Here is a 25,896-nt window from a genome sequence, read left to right as displayed (position 1 = left end):
GAGGCAGAGGGGGTCCAAGGAACTTTGGATCTCGAGAACCTTCCTTGGACAGACCCAGGCAGCAACCCTGAGGGGTTGCCCGAGTGCTCAACTCTGGAGGCAGTCGGGGAACGATTGTCCGTACACCTAGCGGCATGGGAGTCTATAACAATGGACCGCTGGGTGCTTCAGATCATATACAGAGGATACTCGATCCCCTTTGTGGGTTCCCCCAAATCTCCCATACACCTCCCGGAAGTGCCACCCATGCAAAGGGAGGCAGCAGCACAAGAAATTTCCAAGCTGCTAGAAAAACGGGCCATCGAAACCGTCCCCCCAGATCAATCTGGATCGGGCTTCTACTTCAGGTTCTTTTTGTTGCCAAAGAAAATGGGGGACTTAATGCCCATTCTGGACCTCTCTACCCTGAACCTGTTAGTTGCCAAAGAGATGGTGACATTACAGTCCATCATGCCGTACCTGCAAGAGAGCGACTGGATGTACTCATTAGATCTCCAAGATGCTTACTATCACATAAAAATGCACAGAAGCTCCAGGAGGTTCCTCTGCTTCCAGCTAGGAGTCAATCCTTACCAATTTCAAGCCTTACCCTTTGGTCTCACCACAGCCCCCAGGGTGTTTACCAAAGTGATGGCAGTGGTAGCGGCTTACCTGAGGCTTCAGGTCTTATCCGTACCTAGATGATTGGCTCTTCACTGCTCCCACCAGGCGTCTACTCTCCCAAACCAGGGATTATTTTCTGACTCTTGCCCTGCATTTGGGGATCACAATCAGCGCATCCAAATCTCTCCAAGATCCTGTACAGGTGATAGACTACATTGGTGCCAGGATAGTGAGAGTAGGGAACAGGTGGAGGAGACCCTGGAGAGATGGAGATAGGCTCTAGAGAGAAGAGGAATGAAGGTCAGCAGGACTAAGACAGAATATATGTGTGTGAATGAGAGGGAGGATAGAGGAATGGTGAGGATGCAAGGAGTAGAGGTGGCGAAGGTGGATGAGTTTAAATACTTGGGATCAATATTTCAGAGTAATGGTGAGTGTGGAAGAGAGGTGAAGAAGAGAGTACAGGCAGGATGGAGTGGGTGGAGAAGAGTGTCAGGACTGATTTGTGACAGACTAGTACCAGTAAGAGTGAAAGGGAAGGTCTACAAGAGGATAGTGAGACCAGCTATGTTTATGGGTTGGATACAGTGGCATTGACAAAAAGGCAGGAGTTAGAGCTGGATGTGGCAGAGTTAAAGATGTTAAGATTTGCACTGGGTGTGAGGAGGGTGGACAGGATCAGGAATGTGTATTACAGGGTCAGCCCGGGTTGGAAGATTTGGAGGCAAAGCCAGAGAGGCAAGATTACATTGGTTTGGACATGTGCTGAGGAGGGATGCTGAGCATATTGGGAAAAAATGCTAAGGATGAAGCTACCAGGTAACAGGAAAAGAGGAAGGCCTAAGATAAGGTTTATGGATGTGGTGAGAGAGGACATGCAGGTGGTTGGTGTGACAGAGCAAGATGCAGAGGAGAGGAAGAAATGGAAACGGATGATCCACTGTAGCAACCCCTAATGGCAAAAGCTGAAAGAAGATGATGATAGATGCTCTTCAGTGCCAAATTTTCCTGACCTCGGAGAGAGTTCAAAACCTGAGGATGCATGTCTCCCTGATATTCCACTCTCATCTTTCAACGGCGGAATTGGTATTGATGGCCTTAGGCTCGATGGCGGTGACCATAACTCTTCTCCCCTGTGCTTGGTTACACATGAGAATTCTACAGTGGACTCTAGCTGTACAATGGTCCCTTTTGGAACTGCCATTGACATTCCCAATTCAACTCAGTCTGTCAGTCGTCCCTCATATAATGGATGTGCTCTCCAGACATTTTGGAGGGATGACCTTTTGTTCCAGCCCCGGCCCAAGCCACAGTAACCACGGACGCCTCCCAACTCTGGTGGGGGGGCATTGTTCGGGCAGGACAGTCCAAGGCCTGTGGTCCCCCATAGATACCAACTTGCACATAAATGTCCTAGAGATGAGGGCAATCCTTCTAGTGTTGCAGGCTCTTCATGCCTTTCTTCCTCTGCGGACGATTGCTATTCAGTCAGACAACATGTCAGTGGTCTGGTATATCAACAAACAGGGAGGGACCAGATCTTACCCCCTTTGTCACGAGGCCATGAGAGTGTGGGAATGGGCGATCTCCACCGGTCGCTTTCTTATCACAACGCACATTCCGGGATGGTCCAACATCCTAGCGGACAGGCTAAGTCGGACCAATCTGATGCCGTATGAGTGGTCTCTGAATCTGTCAGTAGCAGAACAGATCTTCAGCGAGTGGGGTCAACCTTGCTGCGATCCCTTCGCATCTCCTTCCAGCGTGAACTGCAGCAACTTTTTCCCTCTGAACCCCCTGCCGGGGGAGTTCCCCAGAGATGCTCTCGTTCATGCTTGGCCTTCTGGTCTTCTGTATGCTTACCCGCCAATACCTCTCATTCCGAAGTATCTACAGAAAGCTCATCGACTGGGGAGCAAAGTGATCTTCTTTGCCCCATTCTGGTCTCGCCAGGTGTGGTTTCCCTTCCTTTAGTCTCACCTTCTGGCTCCGCCCTTGGATCCTCGATCTCATTCAGGATCTAATTTCACACCCTTAGGGGGTGCCTCATCTGAATCTGTACAGCCTGAAGCTCACAGCTTGGCTGCTCCAGTTCCCATGATTGCTAGGACTCCTGGACTACCCTCCTCAGTTAGATTTGTTTTGGTGGCTGCACATAAGTCTTCGACCAGGAAGGTTTATCGCAGCAAGTGGAAACGGTTTTCCTTTTGTGCCTTTCAAAGGAGTTTAGACCCTTTCACGGCTCCTATTTCCACCATTTTTGATTTTCTAGCTATTTTTCAACACGGAGCTAGTTCTTCTACTGTCAGAGTTCAGTTGGCTGCCATCTCATTTTCATGTGGGCGAGAATTTTGCCTCTTTAGCCTCTTCCAGACTGTGTAAAGCCTTTATTAAAGGCACTTTTTTGTTACGCCCCCCGGTCAAAGATCCTGTTCCCCCATGGGACTTTGCTGTGGTTCTTCAAGCTTTGGTCGCTCTGTCTTTAGAGCCTGCCGCAACTGCAGGTCTGAAAATTTTGTCTTGGAAAATGGGCTTTCTTGTGGCTATTACCTCTGCTAAAAGGGTTTCAGAATTGCAGGCCTTGTCCATCAAAATTCCTTACATGATTTTTCACAAAGATAGAGTTTCCCTTTGAACCAATCCATCCTTTCTTCCTAAGGTGGCATCATCAGTCAATATCAATCAGACCATCTATTTGCCTGTGTTTTTTTCTAATTTTACTAACAAGATGGAATACAAACTCCACATGTTGGATGTTCATAGACAGTTACGATTCTATTTACACAGGACTAAGAATTTCTGTAAATCTGATCAATTGTTTGTATCCTTCTATAAACCCTTTTTGGGGGAACCTATTTCCAAAGTCACTATAGCTAGATGGATTTCTTCATGCATCCTGCAAGTCTGTAAGGACAGAGGCATGTCTCCTCCAGGTCAGGTGAAAGCTCATTCCACTAGCTCCATGACTACGTCTGTGGCTTTTTGGTCTAGAGTGTCCTTGGATGTTATTTGTTCTGCAGCTACTTGGTCCTTTTCTCATACGTTTATTTCTCATTACAAATTGGATTTGACTTCCAGAAGGAGAGCATCCTTTGGTTCCGCGGTGCTCCGGAATATCCTTCCTTGAGGGCCTCCTAGGCATTTAGTAGCTGGGGACTCTGTCTCACAGGTTGAAGACCAAATGAAGTAAACTACTTCAGATAAAGAAATTATGTACTCACCATAACATTCCATCTAAGTAGATGTACTTCATTTGTCTTCAACCATCCCTCCCTCCTTCCCCTGGACCTTGGCATATGATCAGCCTACAGGCTGCAGTATAGGTCACAAGAAAATTTTTCAGATCGGATTATCAGTATAAGGTTCAGCAAACTCGATCTGGGGATGGAAGGCAGTGGAGGTGTATTATGGGTAAGGGGAGGAGTTTGGAGCTCGGAGCTGATGCTAATAAAAGTTGCCAGCTCAGATCCGATACGGATCTGTAACCCACAGGTTGAAGACAAATGAAGTACAACTACTCAGATGGAACGTTATGGTGAGTACATGACGTCTTTTTTTGAGCGAGTGCATTTTGAGACTTAGACTTCTAGCATTGAGCAGCATGACCCTTTATTTGTAGCTGTTACGGTGGTAATTTGATCTTTGGAACACTGCTTATAAAAGGCACTATAGGGGTGGCAAGAGCCTTGGTCGGTATCTGGAAGCCCAGGGGTGACAGATGCATGCCATCTCTGGCAAAGTATCGAGGTCTGTCAGTCATGTCATCCCAGGCAGACAGATACTGGATCCCCTTAGAATAACACCAGAAACTTAGCCAGTTGTTGAAATCAATCATTTTCTGCTTGTACTGTGGTATCATTCTGGGTGATGGTACGATGCTGCTCAGGGGTAGGGTCATACCCGTCTGGGCTACATAATCCGAGAGCCCCTCCATATCTCTTTTCATGTTGTCCAGGGAGGTATGTCTCAGGTCATTCACACCCACATGTACAATGACAGAGTCATATTTGTACCTGTTTTGAGGGACCTGAGTGCGTGTGTTATGTGGTGGATCCTGGTGCCTGACAGGCAGCTGACTGTTACTTTCTTCTTATTCAGCCTAGTGAGTGTGACATCAGTGTGCCTCACTATCGAGTCACCTGTGAGTAGTGTGTTGGACATGCTGTTTTGCCTTAGGGGCTTTGGTTGAGTGGCACACTGTAGGACAGTTATGTGTCTCGTGATTAGTGTTGTGTTGTGGTGGTCGAGTGCGTTTCTGCCTTGGAGGTCTCTGCTGTTTGGGTAGGTTTTTATTGAGAGCCTCAGCGAAGGTGTGTGTGTGGTTTGTGTTTTTATGTGAAGGCGGTGCTGGTGTGTGTTCTGGAAGGCTATGTGTTCCATGTGGGTGGTGCAAGTGTTGACCTTCTCCTCTTGACCAGCTATTCCGGTCTTGGCTGGAGAGTGCATGGCTTCCAGTTTGGATATACAAGTGCATCTCTCGCAAGTGTGAGTGTTGGGAGGTAAGAAGAGAGGGTTGTTGGTGTACACAGGAGGCAGTTGTTACATTGCCTCAGGATGCCCAAGTTCACCAGGGTTAATAGGAGAAAGCACAGGGAACTAACCTTTAGACATGCCTGGAGGGGTGGCCATTAATAATAAGTACTGGAACTGTTACCTTGCAGAATGTTTAATGCTATTAGCACTTTTGTGTACTACAATAATTGCTACAAGAAGTCTGATATGGTAAAGTGCTAGACTAATAAGCTAGTAAAAGTGCAGGAGAGGAGATAACTATTAGATCCAAGGGAAAAAATTGAAGAGCAGACTTTGGCACCTCTCAGAAGCTTACAAACTAATTTCAGGAAAGGCGGGAAAAGAGCAAACGTGGGCTTTTAGACCAGAAAGTTGAAAGAGATGGAAAAAACTGCCCAAACGGCCAATAAACTGCAATTTCTTGGCCAAAAACCACTCCTCTTGTGGTTGATAGGCTACCTAGTGCTTACCACTCCCACTGACACGCTAGAAGGCTTCCCTCTGACACAGAAACACTTGGGGGGGGGTCTCAGAAGCTTGCAAGCAGTCATGGATACAGCAAATCTGTATCTGGACTAGACTAGTTATAGGAAAGGTGGGAAACAAGCACATGCAGTCTCGAGGCACTGCCAGTCTTCTTCAGCTCCACCTATTTCCTGTTGATGCTAGAGCCTTCAGTAATTCCTCGAACTGTTGTGCTTTCTGTCCTGTTAACTTACAGCTCTTCAGCCTGATGTCTGTTGACCTTAGAGCCTTCTCTGACCACTGCTTGCAGCTGATTCTGACAACCAGTGGTTTATGCTGTGGGCTGACTCTTTCACTGAGGATGACTTTGCAGTTGCTGTTTGCACCCCAGTGCCCTTTCCTTACTAGGAGGAAGTCTACCTGAGTTGCACATACTCTTGTATGTGATCTCGTGACTAACGTTTTCTGAACCATGTGATAGGTACTATTAAGCAATTTGTTAGACAGAAGTCTAGAATGCCCTCTCATTCTTTATTTCTTTTTTCCCCACCCATGTGGATTCAGGCATTCCTCGTATCCTGTTCTGTCTGTCCTGATATGTGCATTCAAGTCACCCATTATTAACATTAATTCATAAAAGGTAAGTGTAGGTGGGAGAATGTTTGTGTTTTTGCAGGGCACCAAGGTGCCCTGCATACTGTGTGTCTCTGTGCCATCTGTGCGATGGCACTACAGATAGGGTACGGAAAATCTCCCGTTTAATGCTTCTGCATATAGCGCTAAACTAAGCCCCCCTGCATACAATTGTTACAATTTTATTTATTTTTTGTTACAGTTGTAACCTTCGATGTTCTGGTCTCGATGATCAGAACTTCGATATTTTGAAATTTCGATGGTTAGAAGTGGAACCATATATATATATATATATATATATATATATATATATATATATATATTGGTTCCATACACTAGATCGAATTTTCACTAATTCAAAATAGTGCATGGAATGCTCATTGCAGTGAAAGTGCACTTAATCGAAAGTGCACTTACGCGAAGTTCAATACAATGAACGAGTGTTGTACTGAACCTCCGTGCAGTACTCACGGACCTTAGGGTTAGGGCACGGGTCATAGTAACGGGATAGCCTGTAGGGCTATCCCCTTACCATGACCCATGCCCTAACCCTAAGGTCCGTGACGACTGCAGCGCGTGAAAGACATAGCAATATCCTCCACTATGGTGCAATAGTTACGAACCTTAGGGTTAAGGCATGGGTTAGGGTAAGGGGATAGCTTTACTATCCCCTTACCCTAACCCGTGCCCTAACCTAAGGTCCATGACTATCGCACCATAGTGGAGGACATAGCTTGTTTTTTATGTTTTATGTCCTCCACTGTGCTGCGTTGTTTTTGGTGAAGTGCACTTACGCAAAAGTTCACTTTCGTTAAAGTGAACTTTCACAGAAGTGAGGCTTCCTATTACAAATTTGAAGTAGTGAACTTTCTTTCTTGTAATAGGAATCCATATATATATATACATATATATATATATATATATATATATATATATATATATATATATATATATATATATATATATACATATACATACACATACACATACACATACACACACACCTACTTTGGAAGCTCGAACAAAACTTCCAGCTTCATATGGTTGAAACCATAAAATCAAAGTTTTGAAAGTTTTAAATAAAAAAAATAAATAAAAAACACTCCAAGATCGCACTACAGTGAAGAGAATGATACATTTCCCATTCCGCGCTGTACGGTGATCAACATTTAAACCATTCAAAGTTGCAAACTTCGATCTTATGATCTCGACCGGTTTACTATCAAAAATTCGAAGCGAACTCGACCGAAAATTCAGAACTCACATTGTCGAACACCAAGATTGCCGAATCACAAACCAAATTCGACCTACAGATGGGTTTTAACATAGGTCGAGATAGAGGTGAGGTTTGTAGTTCTGCAATATCGGTGTTCGACATTGCAGAGTTCGACATTCCGATTCTCGACGAAAGTGGAGTCGACCGAGTTTGCTTCAAATTTTTGATAGTAAACCTCTTGACCATATGAAGTTGGAAGATTTGAAACTTTGAGTTTGCAAAGTAGACCCATATATACACACCCATTTTATATATTTTATATATATAAACTTATATAAAAACTCACATATAGAAAAAAACATGAATTAAATTCAATAATAAAACAATTAACTTCTATATTGCCTTACTTTTAATGTGAGTTTAATGCTAATAAGTTCATTCAAGCCAGGAAATTTATCTGTACAGAGTCTGTTGATCTTTTTGTACTCTGCATTCTCTTTTTTCCACAGTACAATCAACACCCCTGCAACATTCAAAAATAATCTGGAGAACAGCAAATTTAAAAGTATGCTCTTTCCATTAGTCAAGCACATGTTTACACAAGAAATTTGTTTTCTACATTTCTTGTAATATTGGAAGGGTGGTCACCAATCCACTCTTTAACTTCATATTAGTTTGATCTATGTAGTAGGTATCACATGACTGGCAAAAAAGTCAATGTAAATGTTATTGTCACTTAGAAATACGCATGTGTAGCCTAAACAAAATTTTGTGCATCAGCTCAATTCTTGAGAGCACAAAGGAAAGTGAAACAAGACATACAAGTAATGGAATAAACATAACTAACAAATACAGTACTACTCCCAATACACACAAGAAAGTGCAGAGACATTTACCAACACTCATTTGAAAAGAATACTCTCCCCTGAGTTAAGTTAAATACCATTTTTAAAGTAATACAAAGCACACTATAGATTGAACAATGCCTAAAAGTTTTTTTTGTCTAATATTGCAGTTGAGTGAGTTAAATAATACTGACTATGGAAATAATAAATAAATAAATATTGCACTTACTTGGAATATGTGTTAGTATATATATATATATATATATATATATATATATATATATATATATATATATATTTATATATTGCAGAAATAAAAATTGACAGCTCATATTGTCAGTCTTCATTCATTCATGACAAATGAGACTCTGTTCCAATCATCCGAACGGGCTCAGCTGTTATGCAGTTCACGCTAGCCAAAAAACTCTCGAGCTAAGATTCTGTGCACAGTGCCCCTCTCTCCATTACCACATATCTTGTTTGCCACTCTGTTAGCAAGACCCATCAGCTGTTGCTCTCAGCTAAGTTTTTAAAAATGTCCTTATTAAGGTATTTCCTTTCATTTGGCTTTTTATAGATTAGTAGATGTATATTTCTATATTATACCTTATAATTTTTCAGTTGTGTGTGTTCAAATACTCTACCCTTCACCTCTTGTAATCTCCATTACTATTGTTGGTAACCCCTCTCCCGCCCTTATTACCATTTGTGGTAATTCTTAGTACCATTGTTGGTACTTTCCTTCTCTCTTTTTTCTTATATCTTTTGGTGTTTCTCCACTACCATAGTTGGTAGACCTTCCTTCTATCCTTTGTGTGTGTGTGTATTTTGAGTTGTTAGCTTGTTTCCTTTGACACTAATTGTTAAAATGGCAGAAAAGCATAAAGGCACTTCTGGATTTAAACAGTGCCAAGACTATGGAAGAAAGATGCCCAATTCTGATGGGCATCTTTTGTGTGTTTAATGTCTAGAAGATTCACATCTTGATCAAAATTCTGACATCTGCCAGGTATTTAGTAACCGGGCCTTGGTCGAGCGTTTGAATAAGCTCATTTTGAAGGGCTTGTTAAAAACTACCTTTAGTGAAGCTTTGTCCAAGTCTGATCCCAAATAAGACCCTGTCAAAAAGAACAGCCACTCGGTACCTACATACCTTATGGCACCGGTGGTACAAAAACATAAAACTGTTTTTCCAACTACCTCTATGGAACCGAAAGCAAAGGTACCGAAACTTCAACTTAGAGTCTTCGGCACCAGCTATTGCCACTATGGTGCCTTTGGCACCAGCATTGGGACTGCTTTCTTTAGTTTCCGGCTTGGTGCTGACTTCTCCAGCGGCACCTCAACAGGCTCTGAACCACCCCTTCAATGAGGAAACCACACCCAAATCTTTTTCCCAGGATGAGGTATTCACCTTCCATAGACCCTTTTGCGAGCCAGTTGCCCAGTCCCTTTCTGGAACAACCTGAGTCCCCTTAAGGATTGTTCGTTTGATCCTCCAGAAGTCTCTCCAAGGTAGATGTGAGATTGGTGGGATCAGCTGTTGGTGACTAGGGGTATTCCAGCCCCTTCTCAGGCCCCTCTCCCTCCTGGAGTTGGGGTATCTTTCCAAGTATTCCTCCTTTGTCTCTTCCTCTGACTTCCACTGGAGCTTCAGAGCCAAGTACTTCAATCAGGTACAGCTGTTCAGGTGCCGTTGGGCATCCCTGTCTCGGCACTGGATGTTGCTCTGGGTTCTTTGGTTCCATCCTCAAAACTGACAGATTCTGTGGGCCGAGACTCCACTGCCGGTTCCAAGGATCTCAGATTAGTCCCTGTTTTTTATATAGAGTTGACCTTGGCTCTCTGGACCTTGTCAGTTGCCGGTCTTTGCCCAGCTCCTGCTACAGAGGATGAACTCTCTGGGCGAGGTGTGACCCTGGTTCCTAGGTGGTCTTTCTCGATTCCAGGCTCCCACTCCTCCTTGGGGGGGGGGGTCCTGCCTTCCAGGTTATGGAGAAGGCTTAGCCTCTACTGGCTCTCAGCTGGTTCCTCATGCATTGGAGTGTCACATTACCATATCTTCTGGTCCAGAGCTGACACTGATTTCCATGACAGGACAGCGAGCAGCAACACTTCGTTACCCCAGCACAGGGCCGTTCTTCAGAGTCTTCCTTAGAGATCCCGCTAAGGAACCCCCCATAAGAAGATGTACAAGAGGAAATACCTAGATTCCCCAGAAGAATCTGTCACCAAGGACATGGATTTCAATGAAGTGGAAGGTACCACCAGTCAACCCCTGAAGATGTCTTTTTGGAGAGATCCAGAGATCCTCAAGCAGAGGGGTAACTGGAAGCCCCAAGACCTAACCTCAAACGAAACCATGTACTTGCAAACGTTCTGTGCTCAACCATCTACTTACTGGGTGACCCCCCATCCCCCAACAGTCTTATTAAGCTGATCATGCAGTGGGCTTGGAAGGCCCCCTGACTCCATAGAGCCTATTCCCCAGAGACTGGACAAACGTTTATCACCTCCTGAAGACCACCAACATTGGGCCAAGGGTTTAGCAGTAGAGGCCATGGTGGTGGCGGCTGCCACCAAGAAAGAATTCGCCGATGAGAGTTTTACTGTTCACCTTCTAACCGAGAGTCTAGGACAATGGAAAGATTTGGAAAGATTTCGGGTCTACGCTTCATTGACCTTCTCACTCAGGTCCTTGAATTTCATGGCGCATTTTACTAGACTTCAGAGAGATCTGATTAAGGAGTTATCAGATACTCTCATGGGAGCAGTGTCTGACAAGGTGCAGGACAAGGTTGCCTCTCAGCTAGCCACCCTGGAGTCTATATCAAATTCGTCCTCTGTGGCTCATTGTACACGCAGCCAAAGGCACAACTAGAGCAGCAATTTCCAGTGTTGCCATAAGGCACCACGCCTGGATGCACTTGTGTGAATTTGTAGAGCCATTCAAGTCTTCCTTCATCAGTGCTGCTTTTGACAGATCATCTTTGTTTGGCCCCAAGGTGAAGGACGCACTAGCCAGGTGTGAGAAGGATGGAAAGACCCTGTCTGCTGTGGACATTTGTTTTTCTATCCCTCAGTGATCCTACTCCAGGAATCAGAGGAGTGGAAAGATGTGGTTCAAAAATGTCCCATGGGCCTTTCCAGGAAACATGTGGTAGCGGCTCCCCTCAGGGCAGAGGGGGAAACTCAGATGGAAGATGCCACCTGTGAGGCAGAGGTGGCCTGTGAAACCAGGGTTCCACAGACTTTCTGTGGACATCCCTACCAGCACTCCTGAATGGAGGCCTGATTGCTTACCTCTGGAAGCACTCGGTGGAAGACTGTCACTGTGCTTGACAGCCTGGCTGCAAATAACCTCTGACTCTTGGGTGCAGAGAATCATTACCAGAGCCTTTCACATACCCTTCACACTTTTCCTGAGATCATTGAGAAAAATCCCAAATGTTCCACCCAGTCAGAGGGGTCAAGCAGCCATAGAAATTCAAAAGCTGTTAGAAAAAAAGAGTCATCCAAGAAGTCCCAACAGACCAGATAGGATCCGGATTTTGCTCCATGTTCTTTTTATTGCCAAAGAAGATGAGGGGACTGGAGGCTGATATTGGACCTCAGCCTTCTGAACATGTTTGTTTAGCAAACAAAATTCTGGGTGGTCACAGTTCATTCTCTTCTCCCCTTTCTAGGGGAAAATGATTTGATGTGCTCTGTTGACCTTCAAGATGTGTATTATCACATAACCATGGACAAACGCTCAAGAAGATATCTCCGCTTTCGGCTAGGGGCCAGCCATTATCAGTTCAGAGTGCTGCACTCATCGCAGCCCCCAGAGTGTTCACCAAATACATGGCAGCATTCACGGCTCACATGAGACTACACGGATTATGGGTGTCTCCTTATCTAGATGACTGGCTCCTCACTGCCCCTACCAGGCATCTACTTCTTCAAGCCACAGACTTCATCATACACTTGTTCAGTGCCCTGGGTATAACAGTCAACAAAGAGAAGCCACAGCTGTCTCCCACTCAGGATCTGGAATTCATAGGAGCACGCCTCAACACAGTTTCATGCATAGCTTCCCTACCCTTTCCAAGGCTTCAAAAGATAAGGTCTCAAGTACAGCTCATTTTAATGAAAAACAGTGCCCACTTTACTTGTCCTTCAAGTTCTAGGATCTATGGTGGTAGCCATCACCCTAGTTCCCTTGACGAGATTTCACATGAGGATACTTCAATGGCTTCTAGCCTCACAGTGGTCCATCGTATCTCATCCGATCTTAGTAACAGGACATTGCAGTAAGGATCCATCCTGGTGGATGCAGTCAGAAGAAATCATAATCGGCCATCCCTTTGTTTCCTTGCAACTGAAGGCTGTAGTGACCACGGGCGCCTCCAAGATGGGAAGAACTGTTCAAGGCACTTGGTCTCTACAAGAAGTGAACTTGCACATCAGTGTCCCGGAGAAGAGAGCAGTGCTTCTAGCATTGCAAGCCTTTCAATCTGTTTTTCCTCTGGAAACAGTTGTGATCCAGTCAGACAACATGTCAGGGGATTGGTACATCAACAAACAGGGTGGAACCAAATCCTACACACTTTGCTGGGAAGCTTTCAGAATGTGGCAGTGGGCATTATCTTCCAACCACTTTTTTGTGGTAACACATATCCCGGAGAGTTCCAGTGTGATAGCAGACAAACTGAGCAGACACATTCTACTGCCTCACGAATGTTTTTTCAATCCCAAAGTGGCAAAAGAAATCTTTCTCCGATGGGGCCAGCCTTTTTGCGATCTCTTTGCCTCCCCAACAAACAACAAGTGCAGCAGCTACTTTGCCCTGATCCCCCTCAGGGGCATCCCCGAGAGATGCTTTCCTTCTCAGTTGGCCCTCAGGTCTTCTTTATGCCTTTCCCCCATTTCCTCTCATGCCCCTCTTCCTAAAGAAAACACAAGGGTTGTGAAGCAAAGTGATTCTCATTGCCCCCTTCTGGCCTAGGTAACTTTGGTTCCCCTTTCTTTGACCTCACTTGATTCACCATCCATGGATTTTGGACCCAGTCCCAGACCTGCTGTCTCACCCACAGGGGTTGGTGCATCCAGATCTACGCTCTCTCAAGCTCACATCTTGGTTCATCCAATTCCGTTAGTCACCAGGCAGAATAATATAAATTCCCCCGTACAAAAAATTCTTCTGGCTTCCTATAGACCTTCCACCAGGAGACTGTATTCCACTAAATGGAAGTTATTTTCTATTTGTGCTCCTGAAAACAACGTAAACCCCTTTTTGGCACCTGTTAAAAAGGTTTTGGAATTTTTAGCCACCATTTTGATCTATGGGCTTCTGATTCCATCTTTAGAGTTCAGTTAGCAGTCATTTCTAATTTTCACAACAGATGCAATGATCATTCTTTAATATCCCATCGCCTATTCGAGGTCTTTCTAAAAGGTTCCTTATGTTTAAAACCTCCATTCAAAGATCCCTTAGCTCCGTGAGATCTAACCTTGGTTTTGCAATCTTTAGTATTACTTCCCTTTGAACCATCGGCCACTTGCCATCTCAAATTGCCTTTTCTAGTAGCCATCACTTCTGCCAGAAGAGTTTCTGAAATCCAGGCATTATGTGCAAAACCCCCGTATATCATTTTTCATAAACACAGGGTGTCATTGAGAACTAACCCTTTCTTTCTTCCTAATGTGGTCTCGGAATCCAATATTAATCAAACTATTGAGTTACTAGTTTTCTTCCCCAAATTTACTAACAAAGGTGAATATTTCTTACACTTACTGGACGTACATAGGGAACTATGTTTTTACGTCAACAAGACTAGAGAGTCCAGGAAATCAGATCAATTGTTCATTTCCCTTTCTGGTCCTACTGTGGGACAATCTGTATCAAAAGTGACCTTATCTAAATGGCTGAGAGATTGTGTTACCTTTATTTATGCACATAACAACCAAAAGTTACCTGCGCCTGTTAAAGAATGGATGAAGATCTACAACACAGATGGAATGTTATGGTGAGTACATAACTTCTTTTTATTGTGTGTCTAGACCCCTGGAACTAGTGCCCAAGTTCAGAAGTCTAATCACTGTAGGGTAGAAACTGTTCTTGAATCTTGTAGTCCTGCAGCGGATGCTGCAATATCTCCTGCCTGATGCAGGATGCTTAAACAGTCCATGCGCAGGATGCTATATAAACTAAATTTTTCATGTTACAATTAGCAAAGGTTCTTAAATAGTAAATCTTTTTAGTGAGGAAGTGTATAAAGGTCCTCTCTAACTACATGTATTTACAAAAAATGCAACTATTACACTAGTGTGTACCAGTCCTTTGTGTAGTAAATCTATTTTATTTATATATTCTCTGTTCTTTATAACCTATCTTCTGTTTTAAATTTTGTGCTCTACTATAATATTATTTCTTTGTATATGTTTGCAATGCTTGATGTGGAATCCTTTTTCGCAGCAATACCATACCCACAGCAGTTACATAACTCTGCAAGAAGTGATACTGGCTCACACATTCAACATAATGGGGACATTTGGAAGGGAGCAGACACACCACATAGCTCAATACTTTTCTCTTGTGAACAACAAGAGCCCATTCAGGAATATGCTGCCATTTCAAAGTTAGCAGTGCTTCGTGGGACACCTGTGCAAATAGATGCTAGGCGAAGGTATATCTCCCAGCAGGGTTGAGACACGCAAGGCCTTCCCTGCCCAACAGCAGATGTTACATGACATTATTCAAGAACAAGCCACTGACACATGGAGTCAGGTAGCGATGGTTCAAGTACAGCATGGTATAAGTGAAGAATCCCATCAGCACATTAGGTTGGTGGAGGCCAGAGAGACTGTCATGAGGATCCTCAGAATTCACGTGGTGGCACACGCAGCATCCTCGTTCACTTGCACACAATAGTAAAGACTTTAACAGACTCTCATAAGAAGCACAGCCCGACCGTGGATATAGGAGTGTCCGAACACATGGTGGTCAGAGTAGACCGCATGCCATGTGATTCTCGAGGTACTGCTGCAACAGCTGCAGGCAGGACTCATCAGCCTTCCACAACACATGGTGGAACTTTATAGTCAAGGTCTCGATCCTGCAGCACTGTCAGATCAGTGTGTTGACATTCCCCTGCATCCGACATTCCCCTGCATCCAGCAGATCATGGCATTGCAGTAGTTCATGATCACTAGGGCCGTCATCTACACCTTCACTGTGGACACTGTGTATGACACCTTAGGTATTTACATTGCAGACCACAAGGATAATGCTCAGCCATGGGTATAAGTACAGAACTATGTACAATATGTGTCAAACTTTGATGATACTATGCAGAAGGAAGGAAAGTGTGTGTGTGTGTGTGTGTGTGTGTGTGTGTGTGTGTGTGTGTGTGTGTGTGTGTGTGTGTGTGTGTGTGTGTGTGTGTGTAATCTTTTTGATTTGGTACTGCAAAGTATTACTTCAAATAATATTTTGTGGGTGCTGCAGGGGGATGTTTAAGTAAGGCCATGTATTTATCATCATGATAAATCCTGTCAGTGAAACACGCACTGTTGTCAGTTCCCCTTTGAGGCTGCACATACGGCTGTTTACTAGTTCTGATGACTCACAGGATTGATGTAATTTTAAAAACTAATGATGAGAGTTCAGCAGTCTCAACTGAGGACACACAGCAATGGCCAAAATTACACACAAATTTCTCTTGTTCATGCAGCAGTACGCATCCTTTATGTTACTACTTGCAATCCAGACTGAAAAAGTAACAGATAACAGTCTTGCTCCATCCCCGATTCACAAAAATTCTGTTTCTGAATAACATTGTATGACCATAATACTTGTGTCATTACACTTCTGCATATGCTGTTGCCATTACCTGTACAGATCACAGTTTACAGTTGTGTGTCAGAATGGAGATGACAGATAACACAAAAAGTTATCAATTAATTGTTCAAAAAAAATGTTATAATAATAATGAAACTGTCTGATGTACAGTGACAGTAGGCTCTGCACAATACATAGCATGCATCAGGTTTAATATACATGATATTATAGTAAAGGTACAACCACTTGAATGTCATGCTCCATAGTGGTGAAATATTCACTTTATCGTTGCACACGACAAACTAAGAACCAAACAACCAAGTATAACACAGGAAGGAAAAAAGCACAGTGTCTCGATCGAGTGGCTGAGGATGAAGTTACACCAAAGAATACAATGTCTTACGTTGGTTTTTGAAAATAATTCCAAGGCCAATAAACGCTCCAATGATAGTTCCAAAATTAGTTTATTACGAAACAAACAACCTGCGTCGACCTAGGTTTCGTCAGTAACCACTGACTTCTTCAGAACACAAGTTGAACCATACAAATAAGCCACTTAAATACTACCCACAATTATTTATTTAATTAATTAATACTAAAATTGTTAAAAATCTGAATTGCCTGATTGTAAACAATTAATGAGCCTGCCGCCCTATACTGTGTAAACAATAATATGTATGAATGGAAATACACAGTATTACTTACATACATTGACGTACATTAGTCATTTATACATTATTTTATGATGTGTAATGCCTATAAAAACTTTTCTTGAAAACACTATAACAATCGTAACAAGATTATTTATATTAATGTACGATGATTAAATGTAAAACAGTTCCCAATGTGCTCCCTATTATTTAATATATAAACATTGTATAATGTGTAAAAAATATATGTGTAAAAAATATGTATGTAAAAAATATATATAAAAAATATATGTATATATGTATATGTATATGTAGAAGTGTGACATGTTAATACCCTTAGACGTTTGTACCAGTTGAATAATTGATAAATAATGAATAAATATGACCACCATCAACTCGTGTCTACTGCTAATGTATAATACATGCACAATATGTAATGAATTTCATTTTCCTTTTATGTTGTGCATTCTCAAAACCGGTTTTATACTTATAAATTAATTCAACCCAGGATGCTGGTGTGCATTTAACAAAATTTGCATCCTGAGTTCTAATATATCCAAGTTATACTTAGTGATCCTGCCTTGTGGATCTTGCATTAAATGAGCCACACCACAAAACTTAAATTGATGGTTGGTGTTTTTTACTATATGCCTTGCTAATGCGTTAGTAAGCTTAAGATTTTTGATATCTCCTAGGTGTTCCTGTATTAGTTTCCTCAAATATCTACACGTTTTTCCAACATAAAAGGCGTCACAATGTTGACAAACCGCAATGTATATGACATTAGTAGTGTAACAATTAATGTGTTCATTAATCTTGATAGTGTGTCTGTTGATTATCATTGTTGGACCCGTATTCAACATATATGTACAAATAGAACACCTTCCACATTTAAAATTGCCTGGTGTTTTGTTAGAATGTCTACCTATATTGTAACTAATACTCTCAAAGATGTCCTTTAGTGACATGTCCTTTCTATAAATATATGTAATGTCACCATTAAACAAAGTACCCAGAGTATTATCCAACTTGATCAATTTCCAATTTTTCTGTATAATAGTTTTAATATTTTCTGACATACCATTAAAAGTAGTAATAAAAAAAGGTATTGTGTTAAAATTGTACCGTCCAACGGAGGAATTGGTACCCTCCACGCTATTATGATGTTTACCGTTCAGTATAGCTTTATACATCCCACTTTGCCTTTTATTTTTCACCTCTCTCGAAATGTTGATACAAAATTCTTCTGGATATCCCCTATTTGTAAATAAAGATATAATAAAACATAACTCATTTTCAAAGTCCACCTCATCACTGACCATTCTGGCCGCCCTCACCATCTGGCCTTTAACCACCGCCTTTTTCTGGTGGTGAGGGTGCCAGCTGTCAAAATGCAAATAAGAATTAGAAAAGGTGGACTTTCTGTGAATGTTGGATTTGATTACCTTGTTAACTTTATCATATGTTAACCTTATGTCCAAATAGGTGATACTCTCCATGCTAATCTCATGTGTAAATTTCAAAAACCAAACGTTATTGTTCATATATTCCAAAAACTCTTTCAATTCTGATGAACCCCCATTCCATATAATAAATAGGTCGTCCAAAAATCGACCATAAAATTTGATGTGTGTATAAAATTGTGTGCTGAATAAATAATTCAATTCCCAGTATGTCATTATAAAATTTGCAAACATGGGGGCACATGCCGCCCCCATGGCTACTCCACTCACTTGACGATAATAAGCACCTTCAAAATACAAAAAATTATTCTTCAGTACTATTTCCATTAGTTTTGTTAGGACGTTAACCTTGTTTTGGTCGTATGTATTGGTATTGAACAGCTGTTCTTCCAACCATTCTAGTCCCTTATCGTGTGGGATAACTGTGAAGAGGTTACAGACATCCATTGTGACAAATATGTCACCTTGATTAAATTTGATGGTACTTATTTTATCTAAAAAATCCCACGAATCCTTCAGAATATATGTGAATGTGTTTATACCCTTCTTAAAATGGTAATCCAAAAATTGACTAATGAAATGAGTTTTACTCCGCTTCCCATCTACTATAGGTCTAAATTGTAAATTACTTAGTCCTTTATGGATTTTTAGAATACCAAAAATCCCACTGATAACTGGGTATTCATTCTGCATAAATGACCATTCCAATTCGTCCAATTCACCTTGATGTAACATGTCATTAAGCAATATGTCAATTTTAAGTGGCTTATTTGTATGGTTCAACTTGTGTTCTGAAGAAGTCAGTGGTTACTGACGAAACCTAGGTCGACGCAGGTTGTTTGTTTGTCAATTTTAAGTGGCTTATTTGTATGGTTCAACTTGTGTTCTGAAGAAGTCAGTGGTTACTGACGAAACCTAGGTCGACGCAGGTTGTTTGTTTCGTAATAAACTAATTTTGGAACTATCATTGGAGCGTTTATTGGCCTTGGAATTATTTTCAAAAACCAACGTAAGACATTGTATTCTTTGGTGTAACTTCATCCTCAGCCACTCGATCGAGACACTGTGCTTTTTTCCTTCCTGTGTTATACTTGGTTATTCACTTTATCGTTGCCTGCACAACACTGTACCCATGTGCAAGCCTGCTGCATAGGGTCCTTTCACACCGCTCTCAGCTGACTGTCATCAGTGGTTGAAGGAATGTTAGCAGGAGCTGAACTGCCATCATGGGGTAGTTGAGCACCAAACCAGTGCATAATCATGTTGTGCAGAATGCCACACAATGTAAACACCTGTAATGCAGTAATAGGGTCATACTGAAGGATGCCCCACAGACTCAGCCAGACAGCAGAAGCAGGCTTTACACAGGCCAAACTCTCTCTTGGTAACAGTCTTTGCCTGAAACAGGCTGGTCTTGAAGCGTTCCTCAGCACCTTCCCTAGAGTTGTGGACTGGTATCATCAGGGTTTGAGTGGGTAGCCTGCATCACCTGTAAAAGAAAAAAGGGGGTGAGATGTAACAAAAGAATGGTGATTTAGTACTAAGCAAAATATTTTCTAAATTATACCTGCAGAAGTTACAATGACTGAAAAACTTTGTGCTTGTCAGCAGGCTGACTATTGGGTATCCTACCATGCAGGAAGAGACAGTAGAGTGAGTTTGTTTGCCAGATATGAGAATCAGGGGCCCTGCCCGAATACTGGGCCAACATGGTGATGCATCCCAATGCATCACACACCACATGGCAGTTGATGGAATGATAGCCCTTCCTTTTGTAGTACTGCTTCCTCTGGTCCAGATGGGGACCTAACCACAACATGGATGTAATCTGTTGCACCAAGCACCTGCAGAAAATGTGTCGTCCCATAGAAGGCACTCACTGGTTCTGGCTCAGTCTGGATGTGACAGTAGCAGATAATTATACCGATCCACACATGCCAAGATTTTATTGAAGAACTGCTGAAGTATTCTGGAGGCAGAAGCTGAGAAATAACCAAGTGTTCCCAGTTTGTTTCTGGAAGGTTCCTATGGCAGGTCTAATGAGAGCTACACATATCCTGTTGTCCACAGGTAAAGGAAGACATGCAGCCTCCCAGCCCTCTTCCATGGGCCTTACTAGCTTACTAAAACCCTTACAGTATCCCAGTCCACTGTAAATGTATCAGGGATTTCTTGGTCAGCAATCTTAAGAGGAGGCCATCTTTACCTATACCTGAGCCTCTTGTTATTGATTGGCTAAACCAGCTATGCACAGTGTTTGTAAATGCTAGCACCAAAAATGTTTGTACCATTGTAAATATCATTTTTGTGTTTTAGTCGGTGCTTTCTGTCCCTCTTTGAGTTATACATGGCCATTTAATAGATAGCGCACTTCCATAGTCAGAAGCTAATAAAGTTTTTGCCATTATGTATCCATACCCTCACTGCAAGGGAAGCAATAATAAAGTACTTTCAGTAGACATTTTTAAACCAATTCTGAAGCAGAGCATCCCGTTATGTAACACTACCGACTTGATCCTTAACTTGATCCATATTTAGTATTCATGACATACGTTTTCAGAAGTCTCTTTTTAACCAGTAATGTTGTCTTTTATTATTATTATTATTATTATTATTATTATTATTATTATTAATATTATTATTAATATTTTTTTTGTTGATAGAGTGAAGCTTTGCAGATGTGTGGTAAATTTAAAAGATGTAGTCATGAGAGAGAATCATAGTCACTTTTGCTGTATAATTTGTTTAGTGGTGTTGATCTTGTAGATTGACGTATACTCTTCCAACATTTCCCATAGGGCATTTGGGGGTCACTCCTTACTGTCTGCCTTGGGAGTGAGGAATAATATTAGGATTTATAGAAATAGTTGCGTTCTCTTTTTGGTTGTAGACTGTAGTAGTCTGATATCATTTTGTAGTGTGATCTTTGGGATAGAACACTTGTTGCTCAACACAGTCTTGTGCCTAGTGTAAGAGAGACATCACTCAAGTTCACTCTGACAATTCAGCATGGCATAACTATGTAACTTTTATGTCTGCGGAAAATATAAAGGAAAAGCATTATTGTTCAGTGCATTCTTTCAACAATTGTGTGAGCTGTCCTGTAGTAAACAGTCACATTTCAAAATAAATGGCCTCTCTTAAAGTTTTTCATCATTTATGTATTTAATTTGCTAGTTAATTAACTGGGTATGCAGTCTCGTCCAGGGCCCCATTTCATCCTCAAGGCGCAAACAGATGCATACAATATGTATTGTCTACATAAATTATACAGCGGTACACACAGCACACAGTGTACAAGTGCTTTTACAGTGAATATCTCGACCAGAGGTATAGTAAGTTAAGCAGTTTGTACACAGGAATATAAGTTCAGATTGAATGAGTAAAAGAACCCAATTAAGAGAAAGGACAATCAGTTATCATTGCTTTATATCCTTCTTAGGTGAACATCTATGCTCTGGCCTTAATGCACTTACCTCTGTAGAGGTATTTTAAGTGGTTGGCACATTTTTTGAACTCTGAAAACTGAGCTCATTTCTCATATCAGGAGCCAGTCCATACCTCTCAACCTCTTAGCCCAAGAAATTTGGACAGAGCCTGACGTAAAGAGCGTACAAAGACCCCAAAAGAGGGAAAGTATAAATATTGCTCTTATAAACTTAGAAAGTTACTGGAATAACAGGGTATGTATTAAAATGCATTTTCTAAAGGATATGAAGTTTGAAACTCAAATGTATGCCATTATATACTAATTTAATTCCTCAGATCATCACAGTGATTTGCCAGAAAAACAAAAATTTTATGAGGAACAGACTGAAATTTGGAGGCAAAAAATCTGGACATTCTGCTAACATAAATACAGTTGAGAGGTATGTAACCAGTGTATTCCATCTGGCTGAAGCAACTTTGTTGAAAGCTTGGCCACGTATTTTCTGGACTAAACTAGGTTTCTTTAAAGAGACTGCACCTTTCTTACTTTAACTACTTGTGCATCCATTGGTGAAGTTGGCTGCTCCTTCTGATGTGTGACACCTTACTGACGTCTGGGAAACATGATGTGTGAAAGGGTGAGTTCTCAGACTTAACCCATTCCATGGATTATTATGATTACTAAATAAAGAAGGTGTGTGTGTGTGTGTGTGTGTGTGTGTGTGTGTGTGTGTGTGTGTGTAATTTTTTTCCTGTAAAATTTCAATAGCAAACTAACAGCAAGCTGATGAGTCAAGGCACTAATAGGGTTATTTGAAAGGAAACAGATTTATATGTGGGTTGCGATTTTTCTTCCTTGTGGTCAGTGATACTTAACAGATGCTGAATAAACTGTTGGTGCATTGCTGTTTCCATATTGGAGGTATGCAGCCTTTATTTTAGGGACACATCCTGCTTTGTGGTTGCCTCTTTCGGCTTCATGCTGTTCTAAACAATTCTGCTTTAAAATGTGTATATGTATTTTTTTCTTTATCGCTAAAAGTGATTTTCCTTTAAAGATCAGCATGTGTATCTGGCTTCTATTTAATTTCTTAACTACAAGTATTCAGCCCTCGCAGGACTTGGATACCAAGCAATCCTAGCATTCTATCCCCCTCTTCTCTTCAATAGCAGGAGGAGGTTTTAGAAAACATGGTATGGCAGGTAGTCTGGTATCATTACATGCCATATCCATTTGGAATTTAAGAAAATATTGTAAAAATTGTTCTCTTTAACCCACAATGCTTCCTGTGCTGTGCAAGCCAAGAAATGGCTAGGTACATATGACCTAAGTGCTCTAATTTTTGTATTAGAGATCCCATTCTGAGATAGAAGTCGGAGTGTACCCTCCCCCCATGTCTTTTTGATGCTACAGACCGGCACAAAGCTTTTTGCTTGTCAAACTCTCAATTTAACAGGTTAGCAATTAAATAATTGTTTTGCAAATACTTACGTTAATTAAGCATATTAATATTAATTTGGAGAATGTGGCTGTTTCGATTTTAGAATTGTGCTTTCGGAGGTATTTTAAGCTAGTTTTTACAAGAAATACTTTGACAAAACACTTTGTTTTTACACAAAAAGACATGCACACTAACACTTTTTTTGTGTAAAAATATAACTGTCTCACAGGTATAGACATGATCTTTAATAAGGACCTTACTGAATTGAAGCCCTCAGTATAAACTATTGAAAATTAGAACAGTACTGAATGAATTTTTAGGCAAGTTCCTCATGTTGATCTGCACATTTGTTTTTTTTCACTTGCAGATAAAACCACTAGAATAATTCTTAGTGTGCAGTTCAATTTATATTAGTGCAAGGTATTTATGGAACAAATGTCTATGCAAGGCTTTTTGTATGGTTGCCTGTTGTATTTCCCTTGCTCTTTGCATGAGTAAATGACTAAGTCACGTGCACTTGACTTGCCCTCCAGTCTTAAACTGGTAGTGATCTTAGTGGCATCAAATCTGAAAGGTTTCCTTACTTTAATACTGTATTGGCTTTAATAACAAATTATAGAATTGCAGGCTTGATGGCAAGTTCCAGCAAAATACTTTGGTAGTGATGACAGTGAAGTAGCTTGCCTTTTGCAGCACTCTAATAGCAACTTTTTAGACTTGTGGTTAGCATGTTTTCAGAACCGTGGATACAACATACTGCAGCTTAAGAAAAGGGTGAGCGATATTAAGGATGGCACATATTCAACATGAAGCTATAGGTTGTTTTTCAGATGGCAGGAAATTCATTCAGAGGAATAATATTTAACTGTTTTTCACAGCACCCTATTGGCAGTGGTACTAAATTTGAAATTTTTTTTTTCTGCAGTTGAGTGAGGAAGGTATTACTTTTGTAGTTATCACAGTAGTGTATTCTGATACATCATCTGAATGCAAACAAAATCATGTTGTGGACGGACCTGAGAATTAGTACAGATTTTGTAGCGTAGGTACTATGCAACTTTCTCCTGTTTGTTATGGATGTGTGTGAGAGTTGGTTTTGACTAGTATATGCAATTATAAATCACCTCTCCCTCCCTCTGTGAGTGTGTATGTATGTATGTATGTATGTATATATATATATATATATATATATATAAATATATATATATATGTGTGTGTGTGTATATATATATATATATATATATATATATATATATATACAACAAAAAACATACACCAGAAGAGAAAATAATATAAAAATAAAACTTCTGTTTAAAACACTAAAATAATAAAGTAAATAAAACTACTTGAGCACAAAACAGTTCAATTAAGCTTTCGCTCTTATTAGATGAAAGAGCTTGGATTCTGAAGAAGCTCTTTCATCTAATAAGAGCGAAAGCTTAATTGAACTGTTTGGTGCCTGCGAGTTTTATTTACTTTATTATTTTAGTGTTTTAAATAGAAGAAGTTTTATTTTTATATATATATATGTTGTTGTGCCTTTCGGCTTTTCCCAGTTAGGGGTCGCCACAGCAAAACCCCGGTCCGCTAATGATTGGCAGTAGATTTTTACATGCCGAGTTGCCGGCCCAGACGCACAACCTTCAACAAAGGTACGCCCATTCATGCACATCTCCACACAGACGACGCTCTAGCTGAGAATCGAACAGGACAACGTCTTACTGTGAGGCGACAACACTACTGCAGCACCACCACCGCAATATATATATACATATATATATATATATATATATATATATATATATATATATATATATATATATGTATATACACACACACACGCACATATGTAACACAAATGACATACAATATTTCTTGAAGATGCTTTTTTCATAAGAAAATGCACTAGAAGACAAATATAGATTATTAGTTGCAAACAGCTTGAGACAGATCAGTAAGGAATGTTATCTGGAAAAGCAGAGTTGCTTACGGTGAATTATTTCAAAATGTTACTTCCTTTTCACAGTTTGCTTTTCTTTCTGACATGTTTTGAATGAATAGGTAACCACAACTCCCTTACATACCATGGATCTTATAAAACTGTCTGAATAAGGCAGTCCTGGTATGAAGCCTTGCTGATTACAGGTTACTACAATAAGCTCTCCTATTCTTAGTAAAAACTAAATTTTCTGGTTTTACACTGTTAAAATGTGTAAGAAAATGTTAGAAATAATTCTTCACGAGAGGACTCCATGGTTAGTAAAAAGAATAAAAATAAAAAAATCCAGTAAAGGTCCAATCAGTTAAAACAAAGCAAAGACTCATCACAATTGAGAAACCAAGTGGCTGAACCACTGCAGAAAGCAAGGTGATAAAGTAAACGTGGGCTGTTTCAAAAACATGTTTAATAAAATGTACAAAGAGCTAATAAAAATCTGTAGATATTTGCTGGATCATAAAACTCAAATAATGAAGTACTGGAGGGAATGGAAACAACATTATCCAGTCATTCAAATGCTGTATAGTCTCTTTCAGAAGGACCTGCAAAGACCAAATTAAAGCTGTCTTTGTTGGAAGCATAGATTGAGGAATTGCAGTAGTTGTTTGAACTTAAGGATCAATCAAGAAGAGAGAATAGAAGGTTGACAGAGATCCCCAGAAAGTTGGGAGGCAGGTCTGCAACCTGTGGCTGTGGAGCCGCATGTGGCTTTTCCACCCTTCTGCAATGGCTCCCTGTAGCTTTGGAAAATAATGGCTACTCTACCGCACAACACACACACACACACACACACACACACACACACACACACACA

Source organism: Protopterus annectens, chromosome 1.part2, assembly GCF_019279795.1.
Source record: "Protopterus annectens isolate FY-2018-M chromosome 1.part2, PAN1.0, whole genome shotgun sequence".
In the NCBI taxonomy this organism is placed as follows: domain Eukaryota; kingdom Metazoa; phylum Chordata; order Ceratodontiformes; family Protopteridae; genus Protopterus; species Protopterus annectens.
The sequence above is the reverse complement of the archived record's forward strand: the minus strand, read 5'-3'. Positions refer to the sequence as shown.